The sequence below is a fragment of the Microcebus murinus genome, chromosome 11, assembly GCF_040939455.1.
Source record: "Microcebus murinus isolate Inina chromosome 11, M.murinus_Inina_mat1.0, whole genome shotgun sequence".
In the NCBI taxonomy this organism is placed as follows: Eukaryota; Metazoa; Chordata; class Mammalia; order Primates; family Cheirogaleidae; genus Microcebus; species Microcebus murinus.
The window spans coordinates 102,315,727-102,334,210 of record NC_134114.1 but is presented as its reverse complement, the minus strand read 5'-3'; the positions used below and the strand labels follow the sequence as shown (position 1 = coordinate 102,334,210).

The 18,484-nt window shown below is 62.7% G+C and overlaps 5 pseudogenes; all 5 read right to left on the bottom strand.

Annotated features, from left to right (window-relative positions):
* Positions 1 to 1,014: 1,014 nt before the first annotated feature.
* Positions 1,015 to 1,133, bottom strand: LOC142874067 (uncharacterized; annotated as a pseudogene).
* Positions 1,134 to 4,894: 3,761 nt separating this feature from the next.
* Positions 4,895 to 5,013, bottom strand: LOC142874066 (uncharacterized; annotated as a pseudogene).
* Positions 5,014 to 8,777: 3,764 nt separating this feature from the next.
* Positions 8,778 to 8,896, bottom strand: LOC142874065 (uncharacterized; annotated as a pseudogene).
* A 3,765-nt stretch (positions 8,897 to 12,661) lies between these two features.
* LOC142874064 (uncharacterized) lies at positions 12,662 to 12,780 on the bottom strand (annotated as a pseudogene).
* A 3,761-nt stretch (positions 12,781 to 16,541) lies between these two features.
* Positions 16,542 to 16,660, bottom strand: LOC142874063 (uncharacterized; annotated as a pseudogene).
* Positions 16,661 to 18,484: the final 1,824 nt, after the last annotated feature.

Genomic DNA, 18,484 nt, shown 5'->3' with positions numbered 1-18,484 from the left:
GAGGCTTGGAGAGGGCAAGGCACCCGACCTTAACATTGGTACCCCCACAATACGCTGGAACAACATGAGAGGTATATGAATAAGAACACAGGGGGGGCCGGGCGCGGTGGCTCACGCCTGTAATCCTAGCTCTCTGGGAGGCCGAGGCGGGCGGATTGCTCCAGGTCAGGAGTTCGAAACCAGCCTGAGCAAGAGCGAGACCCCGTCTCTACTAAAAATAGAAAGAAATTAATTGGCCAACTAATATATATAGAAAAACACAGCCGGGCGTGGTGGTGCATGCCTGTAGTCCCAACTACTCGGGAGGCTGAGGCAGCAGGATTGCTTGAGCCCGGAGATTGAGGTTGCTGTGAGCTAGGCTGACGCCATGGCACTCACTCTAGCCTGGGCAGCAAAACGAGACTCTGTCTCAAAAAAAAAAAAAAAAAAAAGAACGCAGGGGGGAGGGGGGCACGGGCGTCACATGTCACCTGAATACTTGTACTCCCATCATCTGCTTGAAGAGAGAGAGAAAAGAAAATGCAATCATAGAGGTAAGAGACACTTTTTAAAAATAATGAATCCGAAGAGAAAAGTAAAAGGAGGCCTGTGGAGCAGGTCTGGGTGTGACTCCGGATCCCCCAACATCAGGTGCCACCACCAAAGATTCCTGCGTGTAGCCCATAGAACCCCAAAAGCAACGGGACGAGTTCTGGTCACATACTCCCTCAAAATGACATCCTGGCCTTCTTCTGGAACTCCCTCCCCTCTCAGACTCTCAAGGTTTCCTCCAGCGTGTCGGTTCCCACAGAGCAGACCTTTGGTCTGAGACCTGACAGTCCAGATGCCACGCATCCTGCCGCGTGGCGGCGGTGTCGCGGCTTGGGACAAGAGGAGGCCCCACGGTGCGGGCTGGGGCGCCAGGCACCGCGCGGGCGCTGAGGGTGGGGGTGACCCCCACCCCGGGCCGCCGCCGCGCTCCCAGAAAGGGGACAGAACAAGAGGCAAAAAAAAAAAAAAAAAAAAAAAAGCAGCAGCCTGTGGCACCCGGTATTCCCAGGCGGTCTCCCATCCAAGTACTAACCGGGCCCGACCCTGCTTAGCTTCCCAGACCAGACGAGATCGGGGGCGTTCAGGGTGGTGTGGCCCTAGACGGCGGCGGAGGGCGCCCCTGCCCCGCTCAAGAAGCCGAGCCTCTCTGGGCTTCCCCGCCGCCGCCTCCCGCGCCGGGCCGGGCCGGTTGAGTTCGCCGGCCGGGTCCCGCGGGCTCCCAGGGACGGGGGTGATGGGCGGGGCGGGGCGGGGCGGGGGGCTGTCTCTCTCTACACACACACACACACTCACACTCACTCACACTCACACAAGATGCGCCTCCACGGCTGGACTCGCCAAGGTGGAGCCCTCCCAGCCCCCCTCGTCTCCTCGCCAGGCCTCCTTCACCTACCCGCTGCCCACCCCCAGCGCGTCGCTGCCGCTGACTGCGCACGCGCGGGACGCTCGCCCTTTGACCCCAGCCAGGGGCCGCCCTCCCCCACAACCCCTTTCAGCTGCGCCCCCCCCTCGCCCTGTGGGTGGGCTGCCGCCTATTCCCCCGGGCCAGGGCTGGGGCACAGCCAGTGTATGGGGCGTCTCTCTCTGGGGATGTGTCCCATGGGTGGGGTGGGGTGGCGTGGTTTGGGGGGCGCTGAAGAAATCAGTCCCCTCCATCTCCTACCTCTGGAAAACGCCCAAGCCCGTGGAGAACTGCCGGCACCGCTTCGTGGGGGCCGGGACCCTCCTCCGTGTCCTCCTGTGGCCCAGTCCAAGGGGCCTGGGCCTGGCCGGGGCTGCATTGGACCCCGACCACCCTGGCGTGTGGACTCGCTAAAAATCGGCCATTAGATATTGGATTCCAGCTTCCTGGAGGTCATTTCACTAATGAGTGCACCGGAAAGAGTTTCCTAATCCATCTGTGAGGGTGGCAACTGAAAGAGAATTTGAAAGCTGACAGAATAGGCGAGGGAAGGCATAGGAGATTTCCGCACCCAGCAAGGAAGACTTTCCCGAAATGGAAGAAAGAAACGAGCAAACAGAGACACCGGTAGCCCGCCCGGAAAAGAGTCTGCCCCTTAGAGAAAGCACCCTGACCAGGTTCACCCGTGGGTGGGTGGCGAGCTAGCGGCGTTCAGAAGAGCGAGGCCCGCAGTCTGTGCGGAAGACTCCTGCGCTCGGGTGTGTGTGGCGGCGCGATTCACAAGCAGCTCTAGACGTTAAACCAAGGAGAAGCCAGGGAGTTCCCAACGCCCCAGGTGTCCTCAGCCCACGACTGGCTGCTGTGGGAATGCGAAGCCCGGCTCCTTGTCTCAGAGCGGGGTTCCCAGGAGGATCAGGCTGAAGCTGGGACTCGGCCTCAAAGTGTCCCCTCGCATGGCCACCCCCTTCCCCTTCCTGCTCCTCTACTCCTGGTGCCCCTCCATCCAGGGGCCAGACCTTAAAGAGTCACCGCAAGAGAATCCTGGTCCCAAAGGAGCCTTCTGGGGGACCGGTGCTGAGAGAGGTTGTGGGCGTGGCCCGCTGGGGCTCTGCCCGACCCAGGGCTGAGAGATGCCACCTCCCAGCTCTGGGTCCCTGCAGGAAGTGTTGGCAAGCACAGGGCCGGTCCTCCAAAGGCCCAGGTGCAGGGAGCCCAGGCCAAGCAGCCTGTGGAAGAAGCCACTTGCCGTGCCACCCCGGGAACAGGACTGCAGGCCCCGGCCCTTCCCACCTCCTCCTCCTCCTCCTCCTCCTCCCCCCCCGCCCCCCCCCACAGGGCACAGGGCTCAGAGACACCTCAGACTCTTGCTACCCAAAGTGCAAAGGGCATCAGTTGCTCCTCCAACCCCCCCGCCCAGCAGACCACGTTGTCCAGCCAGCCCCCGGGCCTCCCTGGGGTGCCCAGCACAAAAGTGCAGACACCCACCGGACCCTCAATCTCAGTTTTCGGATGTTTTTGCCACTCTAAGGACCCGCAGGCCAGCTGGGCCTTCGGGCAGGACAGAGAGCCCCGGAATCCGACGTGGAGAGCTGCGTGTACGTCCCCATCAGGAGGCGGTCCCCACCTCCGCGGCTCTCCCCTTGCGGGGAGCGGCAGCCCAGCCGGCAGCCGCAGGGCCTCAGGGAAGACACCAGGCTGGGCCCCCGCGGCACAGCGGGGGGCACGTCCCCCGCACTCAGGCGACTTAGGGACGGCTGCTGGAGACTGCTGCGGCCACCCTGCTGCCGGGTTTCTGGTGGGCTTCCTGGAAGCAGCGTCCACACCAAGCCCTTGGAAGGCCCAGGCGACGGAGGAGCCGGTCAGGCAGGGGCCCAGGACGGTGAGAGGCCGGGCGGGCGGGAAGGAGCATGTCAGGCAGGGGCAGAGGACGGTGACAGGCCGGGCGGGGAGGAGCCGGTCAGGCGGGGGCCCAGGACAGTGACGGGCCTGGCCGGGGAGGAGTGCGTCAGGCAGGGGCAGAGGAGACGGGCTGGGTAAGGGTTAGGGTGACAGTTAGGGCACAATTCACAATCCCAAAGACGTGGAAGCGACCCGAGTGCCCATCCATCCAGGAGTGCATCAATAAAATGTGGCGCGTGGACACCACGGAGTGCCATTCGGCTGTGAGGAGCAGCGGTGAGAGGGCGCCTCTCGTGTTCTCCTGGCCAGAGCTGGAACCCGTTCCAGTAGGCCAGGTATCCCAAGAATGGACACACGAGCACCACGTGAGCGCGCTCACCAGCAAATTGGTACGAACGGATGGACGCCTAAGTGGACAGAGAGGAATCACCTTCATCGGGTGGGTGTCGGGCGGGTGGGGGGAGGGGAGGGCCATACACATCCATTAGGCATGGGGTGGGTGCGCACCGACTGGGGGATGGGCGCACTTGAAGCTCTGACCCGAGGGGGGAGGCTTGGAGAGGGCAAGGCACCCGACCTTAACATTGGTACCCCCACAATACGCTGGAACAACATGAGAGGTATATGAATAAGAACACAGGGGGGGCCGGGCGCGGTGGCTCACGCCTGTAATCCTAGCTCTCTGGGAGGCCGAGGCGGGCGGATTGCTCCAGGTCAGGAGTTCGAAACCAGCCTGAGCAAGAGCGAGACCCCGTCTCTACTAAAAATAGAAAGAAATTAATTGGCCAACTAATATATATAGAAAAACACAGCCGGGCGTGGTGGTGCATGCCTGTAGTCCCAACTACTCGGGAGGCTGAGGCAGCAGGATTGCTTGAGCCCGGAGATTGAGGTTGCTGTGAGCTAGGCTGACGCCATGGCACTCACTCTAGCCTGGGCAGCAAAACGAGACTCTGTCTCAAAAAAAAAAAAAAAAAAAAGAACGCAGGGGGGAGGGGGGCACGGGCGTCACATGTCACCTGAATACTTGTACTCCCATCATCTGCTTGAAGAGAGAGAGAAAAGAAAATGCAATCATAGAGGTAAGAGACACTTTTTAAAAATAATGAATCCGAAGAGAAAAGTAAAAGGAGGCCTGTGGAGCAGGTCTGGGTGTGACTCCGGATCCCCCAACATCAGGTGCCACCACCAAAGATTCCTGCGTGTAGCCCATAGAACCCCAAAAGCAACGGGACGAGTTCTGGTCACATACTCCCTCAAAATGACATCCTGGCCTTCTTCTGGAACTCCCTCCCCTCTCAGACTCTCAAGGTTTCCTCCAGCGTGTCGGTTCCCACAGAGCAGACCTTTGGTCTGAGACCTGACAGTCCAGATGCCACGCATCCTGCCGCGTGGCGGCGGTGTCGCGGCTTGGGACAAGAGGAGGCCCCACGGTGCGGGCTGGGGCGCCAGGCACCGCGCGGGCGCTGAGGGTGGGGGTGACCCCCACCCCGGGCCGCCGCCGCGCTCCCAGAAAGGGGACAGAACAAGAGGCAAAAAAAAAAAAAAAAAAAAAAAAGCAGCAGCCTGTGGCACCCGGTATTCCCAGGCGGTCTCCCATCCAAGTACTAACCGGGCCCGACCCTGCTTAGCTTCCCAGACCAGACGAGATCGGGGGCGTTCAGGGTGGTGTGGCCCTAGACGGCGGCGGAGGGCGCCCCTGCCCCGCTCAAGAAGCCGAGCCTCTCTGGGCTTCCCCGCCGCCGCCTCCCGCGCCGGGCCGGGCCGGTTGAGTTCGCCGGCCGGGTCCCGCGGGCTCCCAGGGACGGGGGTGATGGGCGGGGCGGGGCGGGGCGGGGGGCTGTCTCTCTCTACACACACACACACACTCACACTCACTCACACTCACACAAGATGCGCCTCCACGGCTGGACTCGCCAAGGTGGAGCCCTCCCAGCCCCCCTCGTCTCCTCGCCAGGCCTCCTTCACCTACCCGCTGCCCACCCCCAGCGCGTCGCTGCCTGCCGCTGACTGCGCACGCGCGGGACGCTCGCCCTTTGACCCCAGCCAGGGGCCGCCCTCCCCCACAACCCCTTTCAGCTGCGCCCCCCCCTCGCCCTGTGGGTGGGCTGCCGCCTATTCCCCCGGGCCAGGGCTGGGGCACAGCCAGTGTATGGGGCTCTCTCTCTGGGGATGTGTCCCATGGGTGGGGTGGGGTGGCGTGGTTTGGGGGGCGCTGAAGAAATCAGTCCCCTCCATCTCCTACCTCTGGAAAACGCCCAAGCCCGTGGAGAACTGCCGGCACCGCTTCGTGGGGGCCGGGACCCTCCTCCGTGTCCTCCTGTGGCCCAGTCCAAGGGGCCTGGGCCTGGCCGGGGCTGCATTGGACCCCGACCACCCTGGCGTGTGGACTCGCTAAAAATCGGCCATTAGATATTGGATTCCAGCTTCCTGGAGGTCATTTCACTAATGAGTGCACCGGAAAGAGTTTCCTAATCCATCTGTGAGGGTGGCAACTGAAAGAGAATTTGAAAGCTGACAGAATAGGCGAGGGAAGGCATAGGAGATTTCCACACCCAGCAAGGAAGACTTTCCCGAAATGGAAGAAAGAAACGAGCAAACAGAGACACCGGTAGCCCGCCCGGAAAAGAGTCTGCCCCTTAGAGAAAGCACCCTGACCAGGTTCACCCGTGGGTGGGTGGCGAGCTAGCGGCGTTCAGAAGAGCGAGGCCCGCAGTCTGTGCGGAAGACACCTGCGCTCGGGTGTGTGTGGCGGCGCGATTCACAAGCAGCTCTAGACGTTAAACCAAGGAGAAGCCAGGGAGTTCCCAACGCCCCAGGTGTCCTCAGCCCACAACTGGCTGCTGTGGGAATGCGAAGCCCGGCTCCTTGTCTCAGAGCGGGGTTCCCAGGAGGATCAGGCTGAAGCTGGGACTCGGCCTCAAAGTGTCCCCTCGCATGGCCACCCCCTTCCCCTTCCTGCTCCTCTACTCCTGGTGCCCCTCCATCCAGGGGCCAGACCTTAAAGAGTCACCGCAAGAGAATCCTGGTCCCAAAGGAGCCTTCTGGGGGACCGGTGCTGAGAGAGGTTGTGGGCATGGCCCGCTGGGGCTCTGCCCGACCCAGGGCTGAGAGATGCCACCTCCCAGCTCTGGGTCCCTGCAGGAAGTGTTGGCAAGCACAGGGCCGGTCCTCCAAAGGCCCAGGTGCAGGGAGCCCAGGCCAAGCAGCCTGTGGAAGAAGCCACTTGCCGTGCCACCCCGGGAACAGGACTGCAGGCCCCGGCCCTTCCCACCTCCTCCTCCTCCTCCTCCTCCTCCCCCCCCGCCCCCCCCCACAGGGCACAGGGCTCAGAGACACCTCAGACTCTTGCTACCCAAAGTGCAAAGGGCATCAGTTGCTCCTCCAACCCCCCCGCCCAGCAGACCACGTTGTCCAGCCAGCCCCCGGGCCTCCCTGGGGTGCCCAGCACAAAAGTGCAGACACCCACCGGACCCTCAATCTCAGTTTTCGGATGTTTTTGCCACTCTAAGGACCCGCAGGCCAGCTGGGCCTTCGGGCAGGACAGAGAGCCCCGGAATCCGACGTGGAGAGCTGCGTGTACGTCCCCATCAGGAGGCGGTCCCCACCTCCGCGGCTCTCCCCTTGCGGGGAGCGGCAGCCCAGCCGGCAGCCGCAGGGCCTCAGGGAAGACACCAGGCTGGGCCCCCGCGGCACAGCGGGGGGCACGTCCCCCGCACTCAGGCGACTTAGGGACGGCTGCTGGAGACTGCTGCGGCCACCCTGCTGCCGGGTTTCTGGTGGGCTTCCTGGAAGCAGCGTCCACACCAAGCCCTTGGAAGGCCCAGGCGACGGAGGAGCCGGTCAGGCAGGGGCCCAGGACGGTGAGAGGCCGGGCGGGCGGGAAGGAGCATGTCAGGCAGGGGCAGAGGACGGTGACAGGCCGGGCGGGGAGGAGCCGGTCAGGCGGGGGCCCAGGACAGTGACGGGCCTGGCCGGGGAGGAGTGCGTCAGGCAGGGGCAGAGGAGACGGGCTGGGTAAGGGTTAGGGTGACAGTTAGGGCACAATTCACAATCGCAAAGACGTGGAAGCGACCCGAGTGCCCATCCATCCAGGAGTGCATCAATAAAATGTGGCGCGTGGACACCACGGAGTGCCATTCGGCTGTGAGGAGCAGCGGTGAGAGGGCGCCTCTCGTGTTCTCCTGGCCAGAGCTGGAACCCGTTCCAGTAGGCCAGGTATCCCAAGAATGGACACACGAGCACCACGTGAGCGCGCTCACCAGCAAATTGGTACGAACGGATGGACGCCTAAGTGGACAGAGAGGAATCACCTTCATCGGGTGGGTGTCGGGCGGGTGGGGGGAGGGGAGGGCCATACACATCCATTAGGCATGGGGTGGGTGCGCACCGACTGGGGGATGGGCGCACTTGAAGCTCTGACCCGAGGGGGGAGGCTTGGAGAGGGCAAGGCACCCGACCTTAACATTGGTACCCCCACAATACGCTGGAACAACATGAGAGGTATATGAATAAGAACACAGGGGGGGCCGGGCGCGGTGGCTCACGCCTGTAATCCTAGCTCTCTGGGAGGCCGAGGCGGGCGGATTGCTCCAGGTCAGGAGTTCGAAACCAGCCTGAGCAAGAGCGAGACCCCGTCTCTACTAAAAATAGAAAGAAATTAATTGGCCAACTAATATATATAGAAAAACACAGCCGGGCGTGGTGGTGCATGCCTGTAGTCCCAACTACTCGGGAGGCTGAGGCAGCAGGATTGCTTGAGCCCGGAGATTGAGGTTGCTGTGAGCTAGGCTGACGCCATGGCACTCACTCTAGCCTGGGCAGCAAAACGAGACTCTGTCTCAAAAAAAAAAAAAAAAAAAAGAACGCAGGGGGGAGGGGGGCACGGGCGTCACATGTCACCTGAATACTTGTACTCCCATCATCTGCTTGAAGAGAGAGAGAAAAGAAAATGCAATCATAGAGGTAAGAGACACTTTTTAAAAATAATGAATCCGAAGAGAAAAGTAAAAGGAGGCCTGTGGAGCAGGTCTGGGTGTGACTCCGGATCCCCCAACATCAGGTGCCACCACCAAAGATTCCTGCGTGTAGCCCATAGAACCCCAAAAGCAACGGGACGAGTTCTGGTCACATACTCCCTCAAAATGACATCCTGGCCTTCTTCTGGAACTCCCTCCCCTCTCAGACTCTCAAGGTTTCCTCCAGCGTGTCGGTTCCCACAGAGCAGACCTTTGGTCTGAGACCTGACAGTCCAGATGCCACGCATCCTGCCGCGTGGCGGCGGTGTCGCGGCTTGGGACAAGAGGAGGCCCCACGGTGCGGGCTGGGGCGCCAGGCACCGCGCGGGCGCTGAGGGTGGGGGTGACCCCCACCCCGGGCCGCCGCCGCGCTCCCAGAAAGGGGACAGAACAAGAGGCAAAAAAAAAAAAAAAAAAAAAAAAGCAGCAGCCTGTGGCACCCGGTATTCCCAGGCGGTCTCCCATCCAAGTACTAACCGGGCCCGACCCTGCTTAGCTTCCCAGACCAGACGAGATCGGGGGCGTTCAGGGTGGTGTGGCCCTAGACGGCGGCGGAGGGCGCCCCTGCCCCGCTCAAGAAGCCGAGCCTCTCTGGGCTTCCCCGCCGCCGCCTCCCGCGCCGGGCCGGGCCGGTTGAGTTCGCCGGCCGGGTCCCGCGGGCTCCCAGGGACGGGGGTGATGGGCGGGGCGGGGCGGGGCGGGGGGCTGTCTCTCTCTACACACACACACACACTCACACTCACTCACACTCACACAAGATGCGCCTCCACGGCTGGACTCGCCAAGGTGGAGCCCTCCCAGCCCCCCTCGTCTCCTCGCCAGGCCTCCTTCACCTACCCGCTGCCCACCCCCAGCGCGTCGCTGCCTGCCGCTGACTGCGCACGCGCGGGACGCTCGCCCTTTGACCCCAGCCAGGGGCCGCCCTCCCCCACAACCCCTTTCAGCTGCGCCCCCCCCTCGCCCTGTGGGTGGGCTGCCGCCTATTCCCCCGGGCCAGGGCTGGGGCACAGCCAGTGTATGGGGCGTCTCTCTCTGGGGATGTGTCCCATGGGTGGGGTGGGGTGGCGTGGTTTGGGGGGCGCTGAAGAAATCAGTCCCCTCCATCTCCTACCTCTGGAAAACGCCCAAGCCCGTGGAGAACTGCCGGCACCGCTTCGTGGGGGCCGGGACCCTCCTCCGTGTCCTCCTGTGGCCCAGTCCAAGGGGCCTGGGCCTGGCCGGGGCTGCATTGGACCCCGACCACCCTGGCGTGTGGACTCGCTAAAAATCGGCCATTAGATATTGGATTCCAGCTTCCTGGAGGTCATTTCACTAATGAGTGCACCGGAAAGAGTTTCCTAATCCATCTGTGAGGGTGGCAACTGAAACAGAATTTGAAAGCTGACAGAATAGGCGAGGGAAGGCATAGGAGATTTCCACACCCAGCAAGGAAGACTTTCCCGAAATGGAAGAAAGAAACGAGCAAACAGAGACACCGGTAGCCCGCCCGGAAAAGAGTCTGCCCCTTAGAGAAAGCACCCTGACCAGGTTCACCCGTGGGTGGGTGGCGAGCTAGCGGCGTTCAGAAGAGCGAGGCCCGCAGTCTGTGCGGAAGACACCTGCGCTCGGGTGTGTGTGGCGGCGCGATTCACAAGCAGCTCTAGACGTTAAACCAAGGAGAAGCCAGGGAGTTCCCAACGCCCCAGGTGTCCTCAGCCCACAACTGGCTGCTGTGGGAATGCGAAGCCCGGCTCCTTGTCTCAGAGCGGGGTTCCCAGGAGGATCAGGCTGAAGCTGGGACTCGGCCTCAAAGTGTCCCCTCGCATGGCCACCCCCTTCCCCTTCCTGCTCCTCTACTCCTGGTGCCCCTCCATCCAGGGGCCAGACCTTAAAGAGTCACCGCAAGAGAATCCTGGTCCCAAAGGAGCCTTCTGGGGGACCGGTGCTGAGAGAGGTTGTGGGCATGGCCCGCTGGGGCTCTGCCCGACCCAGGGCTGAGAGATGCCACCTCCCAGCTCTGGGTCCCTGCAGGAAGTGTTGGCAAGCACAGGGCCGGTCCTCCAAAGGCCCAGGTGCAGGGAGCCCAGGCCAAGCAGCCTGTGGAAGAAGCCACTTGCCGTGCCACCCCGGGAACAGGACTGCAGGCCCCGGCCCTTCCCACCTCCTCCTCCTCCTCCTCCTCCTCCCCCCCCGCCCCCCCCCACAGGGCACAGGGCTCAGAGACACCTCAGACTCTTGCTACCCAAAGTGCAAAGGGCATCAGTTGCTCCTCCAACCCCCCCGCCCAGCAGACCACGTTGTCCAGCCAGCCCCCGGGCCTCCCTGGGGTGCCCAGCACAAAAGTGCAGACACCCACCGGACCCTCAATCTCAGTTTTCGGATGTTTTTGCCACTCTAAGGACCCGCAGGCCAGCTGGGCCTTCGGGCAGGACAGAGAGCCCCGGAATCCGACGTGGAGAGCTGCGTGTACGTCCCCATCAGGAGGCGGTCCCCACCTCCGCGGCTCTCCCCTTGCGGGGAGCGGCAGCCCAGCCGGCAGCCGCAGGGCCTCAGGGAAGACACCAGGCTGGGCCCCCGCGGCACAGCGGGGGGCACGTCCCCCGCACTCAGGCGACTTAGGGACGGCTGCTGGAGACTGCTGCGGCCACCCTGCTGCCGGGTTTCTGGTGGGCTTCCTGGAAGCAGCGTCCACACCAAGCCCTTGGAAGGCCCAGGCGACGGAGGAGCCGGTCAGGCAGGGGCCCAGGACGGTGAGAGGCCGGGCGGGCGGGAAGGAGCATGTCAGGCAGGGGCAGAGGACGGTGACAGGCCGGGCGGGGAGGAGCCGGTCAGGCGGGGGCCCAGGACAGTGACGGGCCTGGCCGGGGAGGAGTGCGTCAGGCAGGGGCAGAGGAGACGGGCTGGGTAAGGGTTAGGGTGACAGTTAGGGCACAATTCACAATCGCAAAGACGTGGAAGCGACCCGAGTGCCCATCCATCCAGGAGTGCATCAATAAAATGTGGCGCGTGGACACCACGGAGTGCCATTCGGCTGTGAGGAGCAGCGGTGAGAGGGCGCCTCTCGTGTTCTCCTGGCCAGAGCTGGAACCCGTTCCAGTAGGCCAGGTATCCCAAGAATGGACACACGAGCACCACGTGAGCGCGCTCACCAGCAAATTGGTACGAACGGATGGACGCCTAAGTGGACAGAGAGGAATCACCTTCATCGGGTGGGTGTCGGGCGGGTGGGGGGAGGGGAGGGCCATACACATCCATTAGGCATGGGGTGGGTGCGCACCGACTGGGGGATGGGCGCACTTGAAGCTCTGACCCGAGGGGGGAGGCTTGGAGAGGGCAAGGCACCCGACCTTAACATTGGTACCCCCACAATACGCTGGAACAACATGAGAGGTATATGAATAAGAACACAGGGGGGGCCGGGCGCGGTGGCTCACGCCTGTAATCCTAGCTCTCTGGGAGGCCGAGGCGGGCGGATTGCTCCAGGTCAGGAGTTCGAAACCAGCCTGAGCAAGAGCGAGACCCCATCTCTACTAAAAATAGAAAGAAATTAATTGGCCAACTAATATATATAGAAAAACACAGCCGGGCGTGGTGGTGCATGCCTGTAGTCCCAACTACTCGGGAGGCTGAGGCAGCAGGATTGCTTGAGCCCGGAGATTGAGGTTGCTGTGAGCTAGGCTGACGCCATGGCACTCACTCTAGCCTGGGCAGCAAAACGAGACTCTGTCTCAAAAAAAAAAAAAAAAAAAAGAACGCAGGGGGGAGGGGGGCACGGGCGTCACATGTCACCTGAATACTTGTACTCCCATCATCTGCTTGAAGAGAGAGAGAAAAGAAAATGCAATCATAGAGGTAAGAGACACTTTTTAAAAATAATGAATCCGAAGAGAAAAGTAAAAGGAGGCCTGTGGAGCAGGTCTGGGTGTGACTCCGGATCCCCCAACATCAGGTGCCACCACCAAAGATTCCTGCGTGTAGCCCATAGAACCCCAAAAGCAACGGGACGAGTTCTGGTCACATACTCCCTCAAAATGACATCCTGGCCTTCTTCTGGAACTCCCTCCCCTCTCAGACTCTCAAGGTTTCCTCCAGCGTGTCGGTTCCCACAGAGCAGACCTTTGGTCTGAGACCTGACAGTCCAGATGCCACGCATCCTGCCGCGTGGCGGCGGTGTCGCGGCTTGGGACAAGAGGAGGCCCCACGGTGCGGGCTGGGGCGCCAGGCACCGCGCGGGCGCTGAGGGTGGGGGTGACCCCCACCCCGGGCCGCCGCCGCGCTCCCAGAAAGGGGACAGAACAAGAGGCAAAAAAAAAAAAAAAAAAAAAAAAGCAGCAGCCTGTGGCACCCGGTATTCCCAGGCGGTCTCCCATCCAAGTACTAACCGGGCCCGACCCTGCTTAGCTTCCCAGACCAGACGAGATCGGGGGCGTTCAGGGTGGTGTGGCCCTAGACGGCGGCGGAGGGCGCCCCTGCCCCGCTCAAGAAGCCGAGCCTCTCTGGGCTTCCCCGCCGCCGCCTCCCGCGCCGGGCCGGGCCGGTTGAGTTCGCCGGCCGGGTCCCGCGGGCTCCCAGGGACGGGGGTGATGGGCGGGGCGGGGCGGGGCGGGGGGCTGTCTCTCTCTACACACACACACACACTCACACTCACTCACACTCACACAAGATGCGCCTCCACGGCTGGACTCGCCAAGGTGGAGCCCTCCCAGCCCCCCTCGTCTCCTCGCCAGGCCTCCTTCACCTACCCGCTGCCCACCCCCAGCGCGTCGCTGCCGCTGACTGCGCACGCGCGGGACGCTCGCCCTTTGACCCCAGCCAGGGGCCGCCCTCCCCCACAACCCCTTTCAGCTGCGCCCCCCCCTCGCCCTGTGGGTGGGCTGCCGCCTATTCCCCCGGGCCAGGGCTGGGGCACAGCCAGTGTATGGGGCGTCTCTCTCTGGGGATGTGTCCCATGGGTGGGGTGGGGTGGCGTGGTTTGGGGGGCGCTGAAGAAATCAGTCCCCTCCATCTCCTACCTCTGGAAAACGCCCAAGCCCGTGGAGAACTGCCGGCACCGCTTCGTGGGGGCCGGGACCCTCCTCCGTGTCCTCCTGTGGCCCAGTCCAAGGGGCCTGGGCCTGGCCGGGGCTGCATTGGACCCCGACCACCCTGGCGTGTGGACTCGCTAAAAATCGGCCATTAGATATTGGATTCCAGCTTCCTGGAGGTCATTTCACTAATGAGTGCACCGGAAAGAGTTTCCTAATCCATCTGTGAGGGTGGCAACTGAAAGAGAATTTGAAAGCTGACAGAATAGGCGAGGGAAGGCATAGGAGATTTCCACACCCAGCAAGGAAGACTTTCCCGAAATGGAAGAAAGAAACGAGCAAACAGAGACACCGGTAGCCCGCCCGGAAAAGAGTCTGCCCCTTAGAGAAAGCACCCTGACCAGGTTCACCCGTGGGTGGGTGGCGAGCTAGCGGCGTTCAGAAGAGCGAGGCCCGCAGTCTGTGCGGAAGACTCCTGCGCTCGGGTGTGTGTGGCGGCGCGATTCACAAGCAGCTCTAGACGTTAAACCAAGGAGAAGCCAGGGAGTTCCCAACGCCCCAGGTGTCCTCAGCCCACGACTGGCTGCTGTGGGAATGCGAAGCCCGGCTCCTTGTCTCAGAGCGGGGTTCCCAGGAGGATCAGGCTGAAGCTGGGACTCGGCCTCAAAGTGTCCCCTCGCATGGCCACCCCCTTCCCCTTCCTGCTCCTCTACTCCTGGTGCCCCTCCATCCAGGGGCCAGACCTTAAAGAGTCACCGCAAGAGAATCCTGGTCCCAAAGGAGCCTTCTGGGGGACCGGTGCTGAGAGAGGTTGTGGGCGTGGCCCGCTGGGGCTCTGCCCGACCCAGGGCTGAGAGATGCCACCTCCCAGCTCTGGGTCCCTGCAGGAAGTGTTGGCAAGCACAGGGCCGGTCCTCCAAAGGCCCAGGTGCAGGGAGCCCAGGCCAAGCAGCCTGTGGAAGAAGCCACTTGCCGTGCCACCCCGGGAACAGGACTGCAGGCCCCGGCCCTTCCCACCTCCTCCTCCTCCTCCTCCTCCTCCCCCCCCGCCCCCCCCCACAGGGCACAGGGCTCAGAGACACCTCAGACTCTTGCTACCCAAAGTGCAAAGGGCATCAGTTGCTCCTCCAACCCCCCCGCCCAGCAGACCACGTTGTCCAGCCAGCCCCCGGGCCTCCCTGGGGTGCCCAGCACAAAAGTGCAGACACCCACCGGACCCTCAATCTCAGTTTTCGGATGTTTTTGCCACTCTAAGGACCCGCAGGCCAGCTGGGCCTTCGGGCAGGACAGAGAGCCCCGGAATCCGACGTGGAGAGCTGCGTGTACGTCCCCATCAGGAGGCGGTCCCCACCTCCGCGGCTCTCCCCTTGCGGGGAGCGGCAGCCCAGCCGGCAGCCGCAGGGCCTCAGGGAAGACACCAGGCTGGGCCCCCGCGGCACAGCGGGGGGCACGTCCCCCGCACTCAGGCGACTTAGGGACGGCTGCTGGAGACTGCTGCGGCCACCCTGCTGCCGGGTTTCTGGTGGGCTTCCTGGAAGCAGCGTCCACACCAAGCCCTTGGAAGGCCCAGGCGACGGAGGAGCCGGTCAGGCAGGGGCCCAGGACGGTGAGAGGCCGGGCGGGCGGGAAGGAGCATGTCAGGCAGGGGCAGAGGACGGTGACAGGCCGGGCGGGGAGGAGCCGGTCAGGCGGGGGCCCAGGACAGTGACGGGCCTGGCCGGGGAGGAGTGCGTCAGGCAGGGGCAGAGGAGACGGGCTGGGTAAGGGTTAGGGTGACAGTTAGGGCACAATTCACAATCGCAAAGACGTGGAAGCGACCCGAGTGCCCATCCATCCAGGAGTGCATCAATAAAATGTGGCGCGTGGACACCACGGAGTGCCATTCGGCTGTGAGGAGCAGCGGTGAGAGGGCGCCTCTCGTGTTCTCCTGGCCAGAGCTGGAACCCGTTCCAGTAGGCCAGGTATCCCAAGAATGGACACACGAGCACCACGTGAGCGCGCTCACCAGCAAATTGGTACGAACGGATGGACGCCTAAGTGGACAGAGAGGAATCACCTTCATCGGGTGGGTGTCGGGCGGGTGGGGGGAGGGGAGGGCCATACACATCCATTAGGCATGGGGTGGGTGCGCACCGACTGGGGGATGGGCGCACTTGAAGCTCTGACCCGAGGGGGGAGGCTTGGAGAGGGCAAGGCACCCGACCTTAACATTGGTACCCCCACAATACGCTGGAACAACATGAGAGGTATATGAATAAGAACACAGGGGGGGCCGGGCGCGGTGGCTCACGCCTGTAATCCTAGCTCTCTGGGAGGCCGAGGCGGGCGGATTGCTCCAGGTCAGGAGTTCGAAACCAGCCTGAGCAAGAGCGAGACCCCGTCTCTACTAAAAATAGAAAGAAATTAATTGGCCAACTAATATATATAGAAAAACACAGCCGGGCGTGGTGGTGCATGCCTGTAGTCCCAACTACTCGGGAGGCTGAGGCAGCAGGATTGCTTGAGCCCGGAGATTGAGGTTGCTGTGAGCTAGGCTGACGCCATGGCACTCACTCTAGCCTGGGCAGCAAAACGAGACTCTGTCTCAAAAAAAAAAAAAAAAAAAAGAACGCAGGGGGGAGGGGGGCACGGGCGTCACATGTCACCTGAATACTTGTACTCCCATCATCTGCTTGAAGAGAGAGAGAAAAGAAAATGCAATCATAGAGGTAAGAGACACTTTTTAAAAATAATGAATCCGAAGAGAAAAGTAAAAGGAGGCCTGTGGAGCAGGTCTGGGTGTGACTCCGGATCCCCCAACATCAGGTGCCACCACCAAAGATTCCTGCGTGTAGCCCATAGAACCCCAAAAGCAACGGGACGAGTTCTGGTCACATACTCCCTCAAAATGACATCCTGGCCTTCTTCTGGAACTCCCTCCCCTCTCAGACTCTCAAGGTTTCCTCCAGCGTGTCGGTTCCCACAGAGCAGACCTTTGGTCTGAGACCTGACAGTCCAGATGCCACGCATCCTGCCGCGTGGCGGCGGTGTCGCGGCTTGGGACAAGAGGAGGCCCCACGGTGCGGGCTGGGGCGCCAGGCACCGCGCGGGCGCTGAGGGTGGGGGTGACCCCCACCCCGGGCCGCCGCCGCGCTCCCAGAAAGGGGACAGAACAAGAGGCAAAAAAAAAAAAAAAAAAAAAAAAGCAGCAGCCTGTGGCACCCGGTATTCCCAGGCGGTCTCCCATCCAAGTACTAACCGGGCCCGACCCTGCTTAGCTTCCCAGACCAGACGAGATCGGGGGCGTTCAGGGTGGTGTGGCCCTAGACGGCGGCGGAGGGCGCCCCTGCCCCGCTCAAGAAGCCGAGCCTCTCTGGGCTTCCCCGCCGCCGCCTCCCGCGCCGGGCCGGGCCGGTTGAGTTCGCCGGCCGGGTCCCGCGGGCTCCCAGGGACGGGGGTGATGGGCGGGGCGGGGCGGGGCGGGGGGCTGTCTCTCTCTACACACACACACACACTCACACTCACTCACACTCACACAAGATGCGCCTCCACGGCTGGACTCGCCAAGGTGGAGCCCTCCCAGCCCCCCTCGTCTCCTCGCCAGGCCTCCTTCACCTACCCGCTGCCCACCCCCAGCGCGTCGCTGCCTGCCGCTGACTGCGCACGCGCGGGACGCTCGCCCTTTGACCCCAGCCAGGGGCCGCCCTCCCCCACAACCCCTTTCAGCTGCGCCCCCCCCTCGCCCTGTGGGTGGGCTGCCGCCTATTCCCCCGGGCCAGGGCTGGGGCACAGCCAGTGTATGGGGCGTCTCTCTCTGGGGATGTGTCCCATGGGTGGGGTGGGGTGGCGTGGTTTGGGGGGCGCTGAAGAAATCAGTCCCCTCCATCTCCTACCTCTGGAAAACGCCCAAGCCCGTGGAGAACTGCCGGCACCGCTTCGTGGGGGCCGGGACCCTCCTCCGTGTCCTCCTGTGGCCCAGTCCAAGGGGCCTGGGCCTGGCCGGGGCTGCATTGGACCCCGACCACCCTGGCGTGTGGACTCGCTAAAAATCGGCCATTAGATATTGGATTCCAGCTTCCTGGAGGTCATTTCACTAATGAGTGCACCGGAAAGAGTTTCCTAATCCATCTGTGAGGGTGGCAACTGAAAGAGAATTTGAAAGCTGACAGAATAGGCGAGGGAAGGCATAGGAGATTTCCACACCCAGCAAGGAAGACTTTCCCGAAATGGAAGAAAGAAACGAGCAAACAGAGACACCGGTAGCCCGCCCGGAAAAGAGTCTGCCCCTTAGAGAAAGCACCCTGACCAGGTTCACCCGTGGGTGGGTGGCGAGCTAGCGGCGTTCAGAAGAGCGAGGCCCGCAGTCTGTGCGGAAGACTCCTGCGCTCGGGTGTGTGTGGCGGCGCGATTCACAAGCAGCTCTAGACGTTAAACCAAGGAGAAGCCAGGGAGTTCCCAACGCCCCAGGTGTCCTCAGCCCACGACTGGCTGCTGTGGGAATGCGAAGCCCGGCTCCTTGTCTCAGAGCGGGGTTCCCAGGAGGATCAGGCTGAAGCTGGGACTCGGCCTCAAAGTGTCCCCTCGCATGGCCACCCCCTTCCCCTTCCTGCTCCTCTACTCCTGGTGCCCCTCCATCCAGGGGCCAGACCTTAAAGAGTCACCGCAAGAGAATCCTGGTCCCAAAGGAGCCTTCTGGGGGACCGGTGCTGAGAGAGGTTGTGGGCGTGGCCCGCTGGGGCTCTGCCCGACCCAGGGCTGAGAGATGCCACCTCCCAGCTCTGGGTCCCTGCAGGAAGTGTTGGCAAGCACAGGGCCGGTCCTCCAAAGGCCCAGGTGCAGGGAGCCCAGGCCAAGCAGCCTGTGGAAGAAGCCACTTGCCGTGCCACCCCGGGAACAGGACTGCAGGCCCCGGCCCTTCCCACCTCCTCCTCCTCCTCCTCCTCCTCCCCCCCCGCCCCCCCCCACAGGGCACAGGGCTCAGAGACACCTCAGACTCTTGCTACCCAAAGTGCAAAGGGCATCAGTTGCTCCTCCAACCCCCCCGCCCAGCAGACCACGTTGTCCAGCCAGCCCCCGGGCCTCCCTGGGGTGCCCAGCACAAAAGTGCAGACACCCACCGGACCCTCAATCTCAGTTTTCGGATGTTTTTGCCA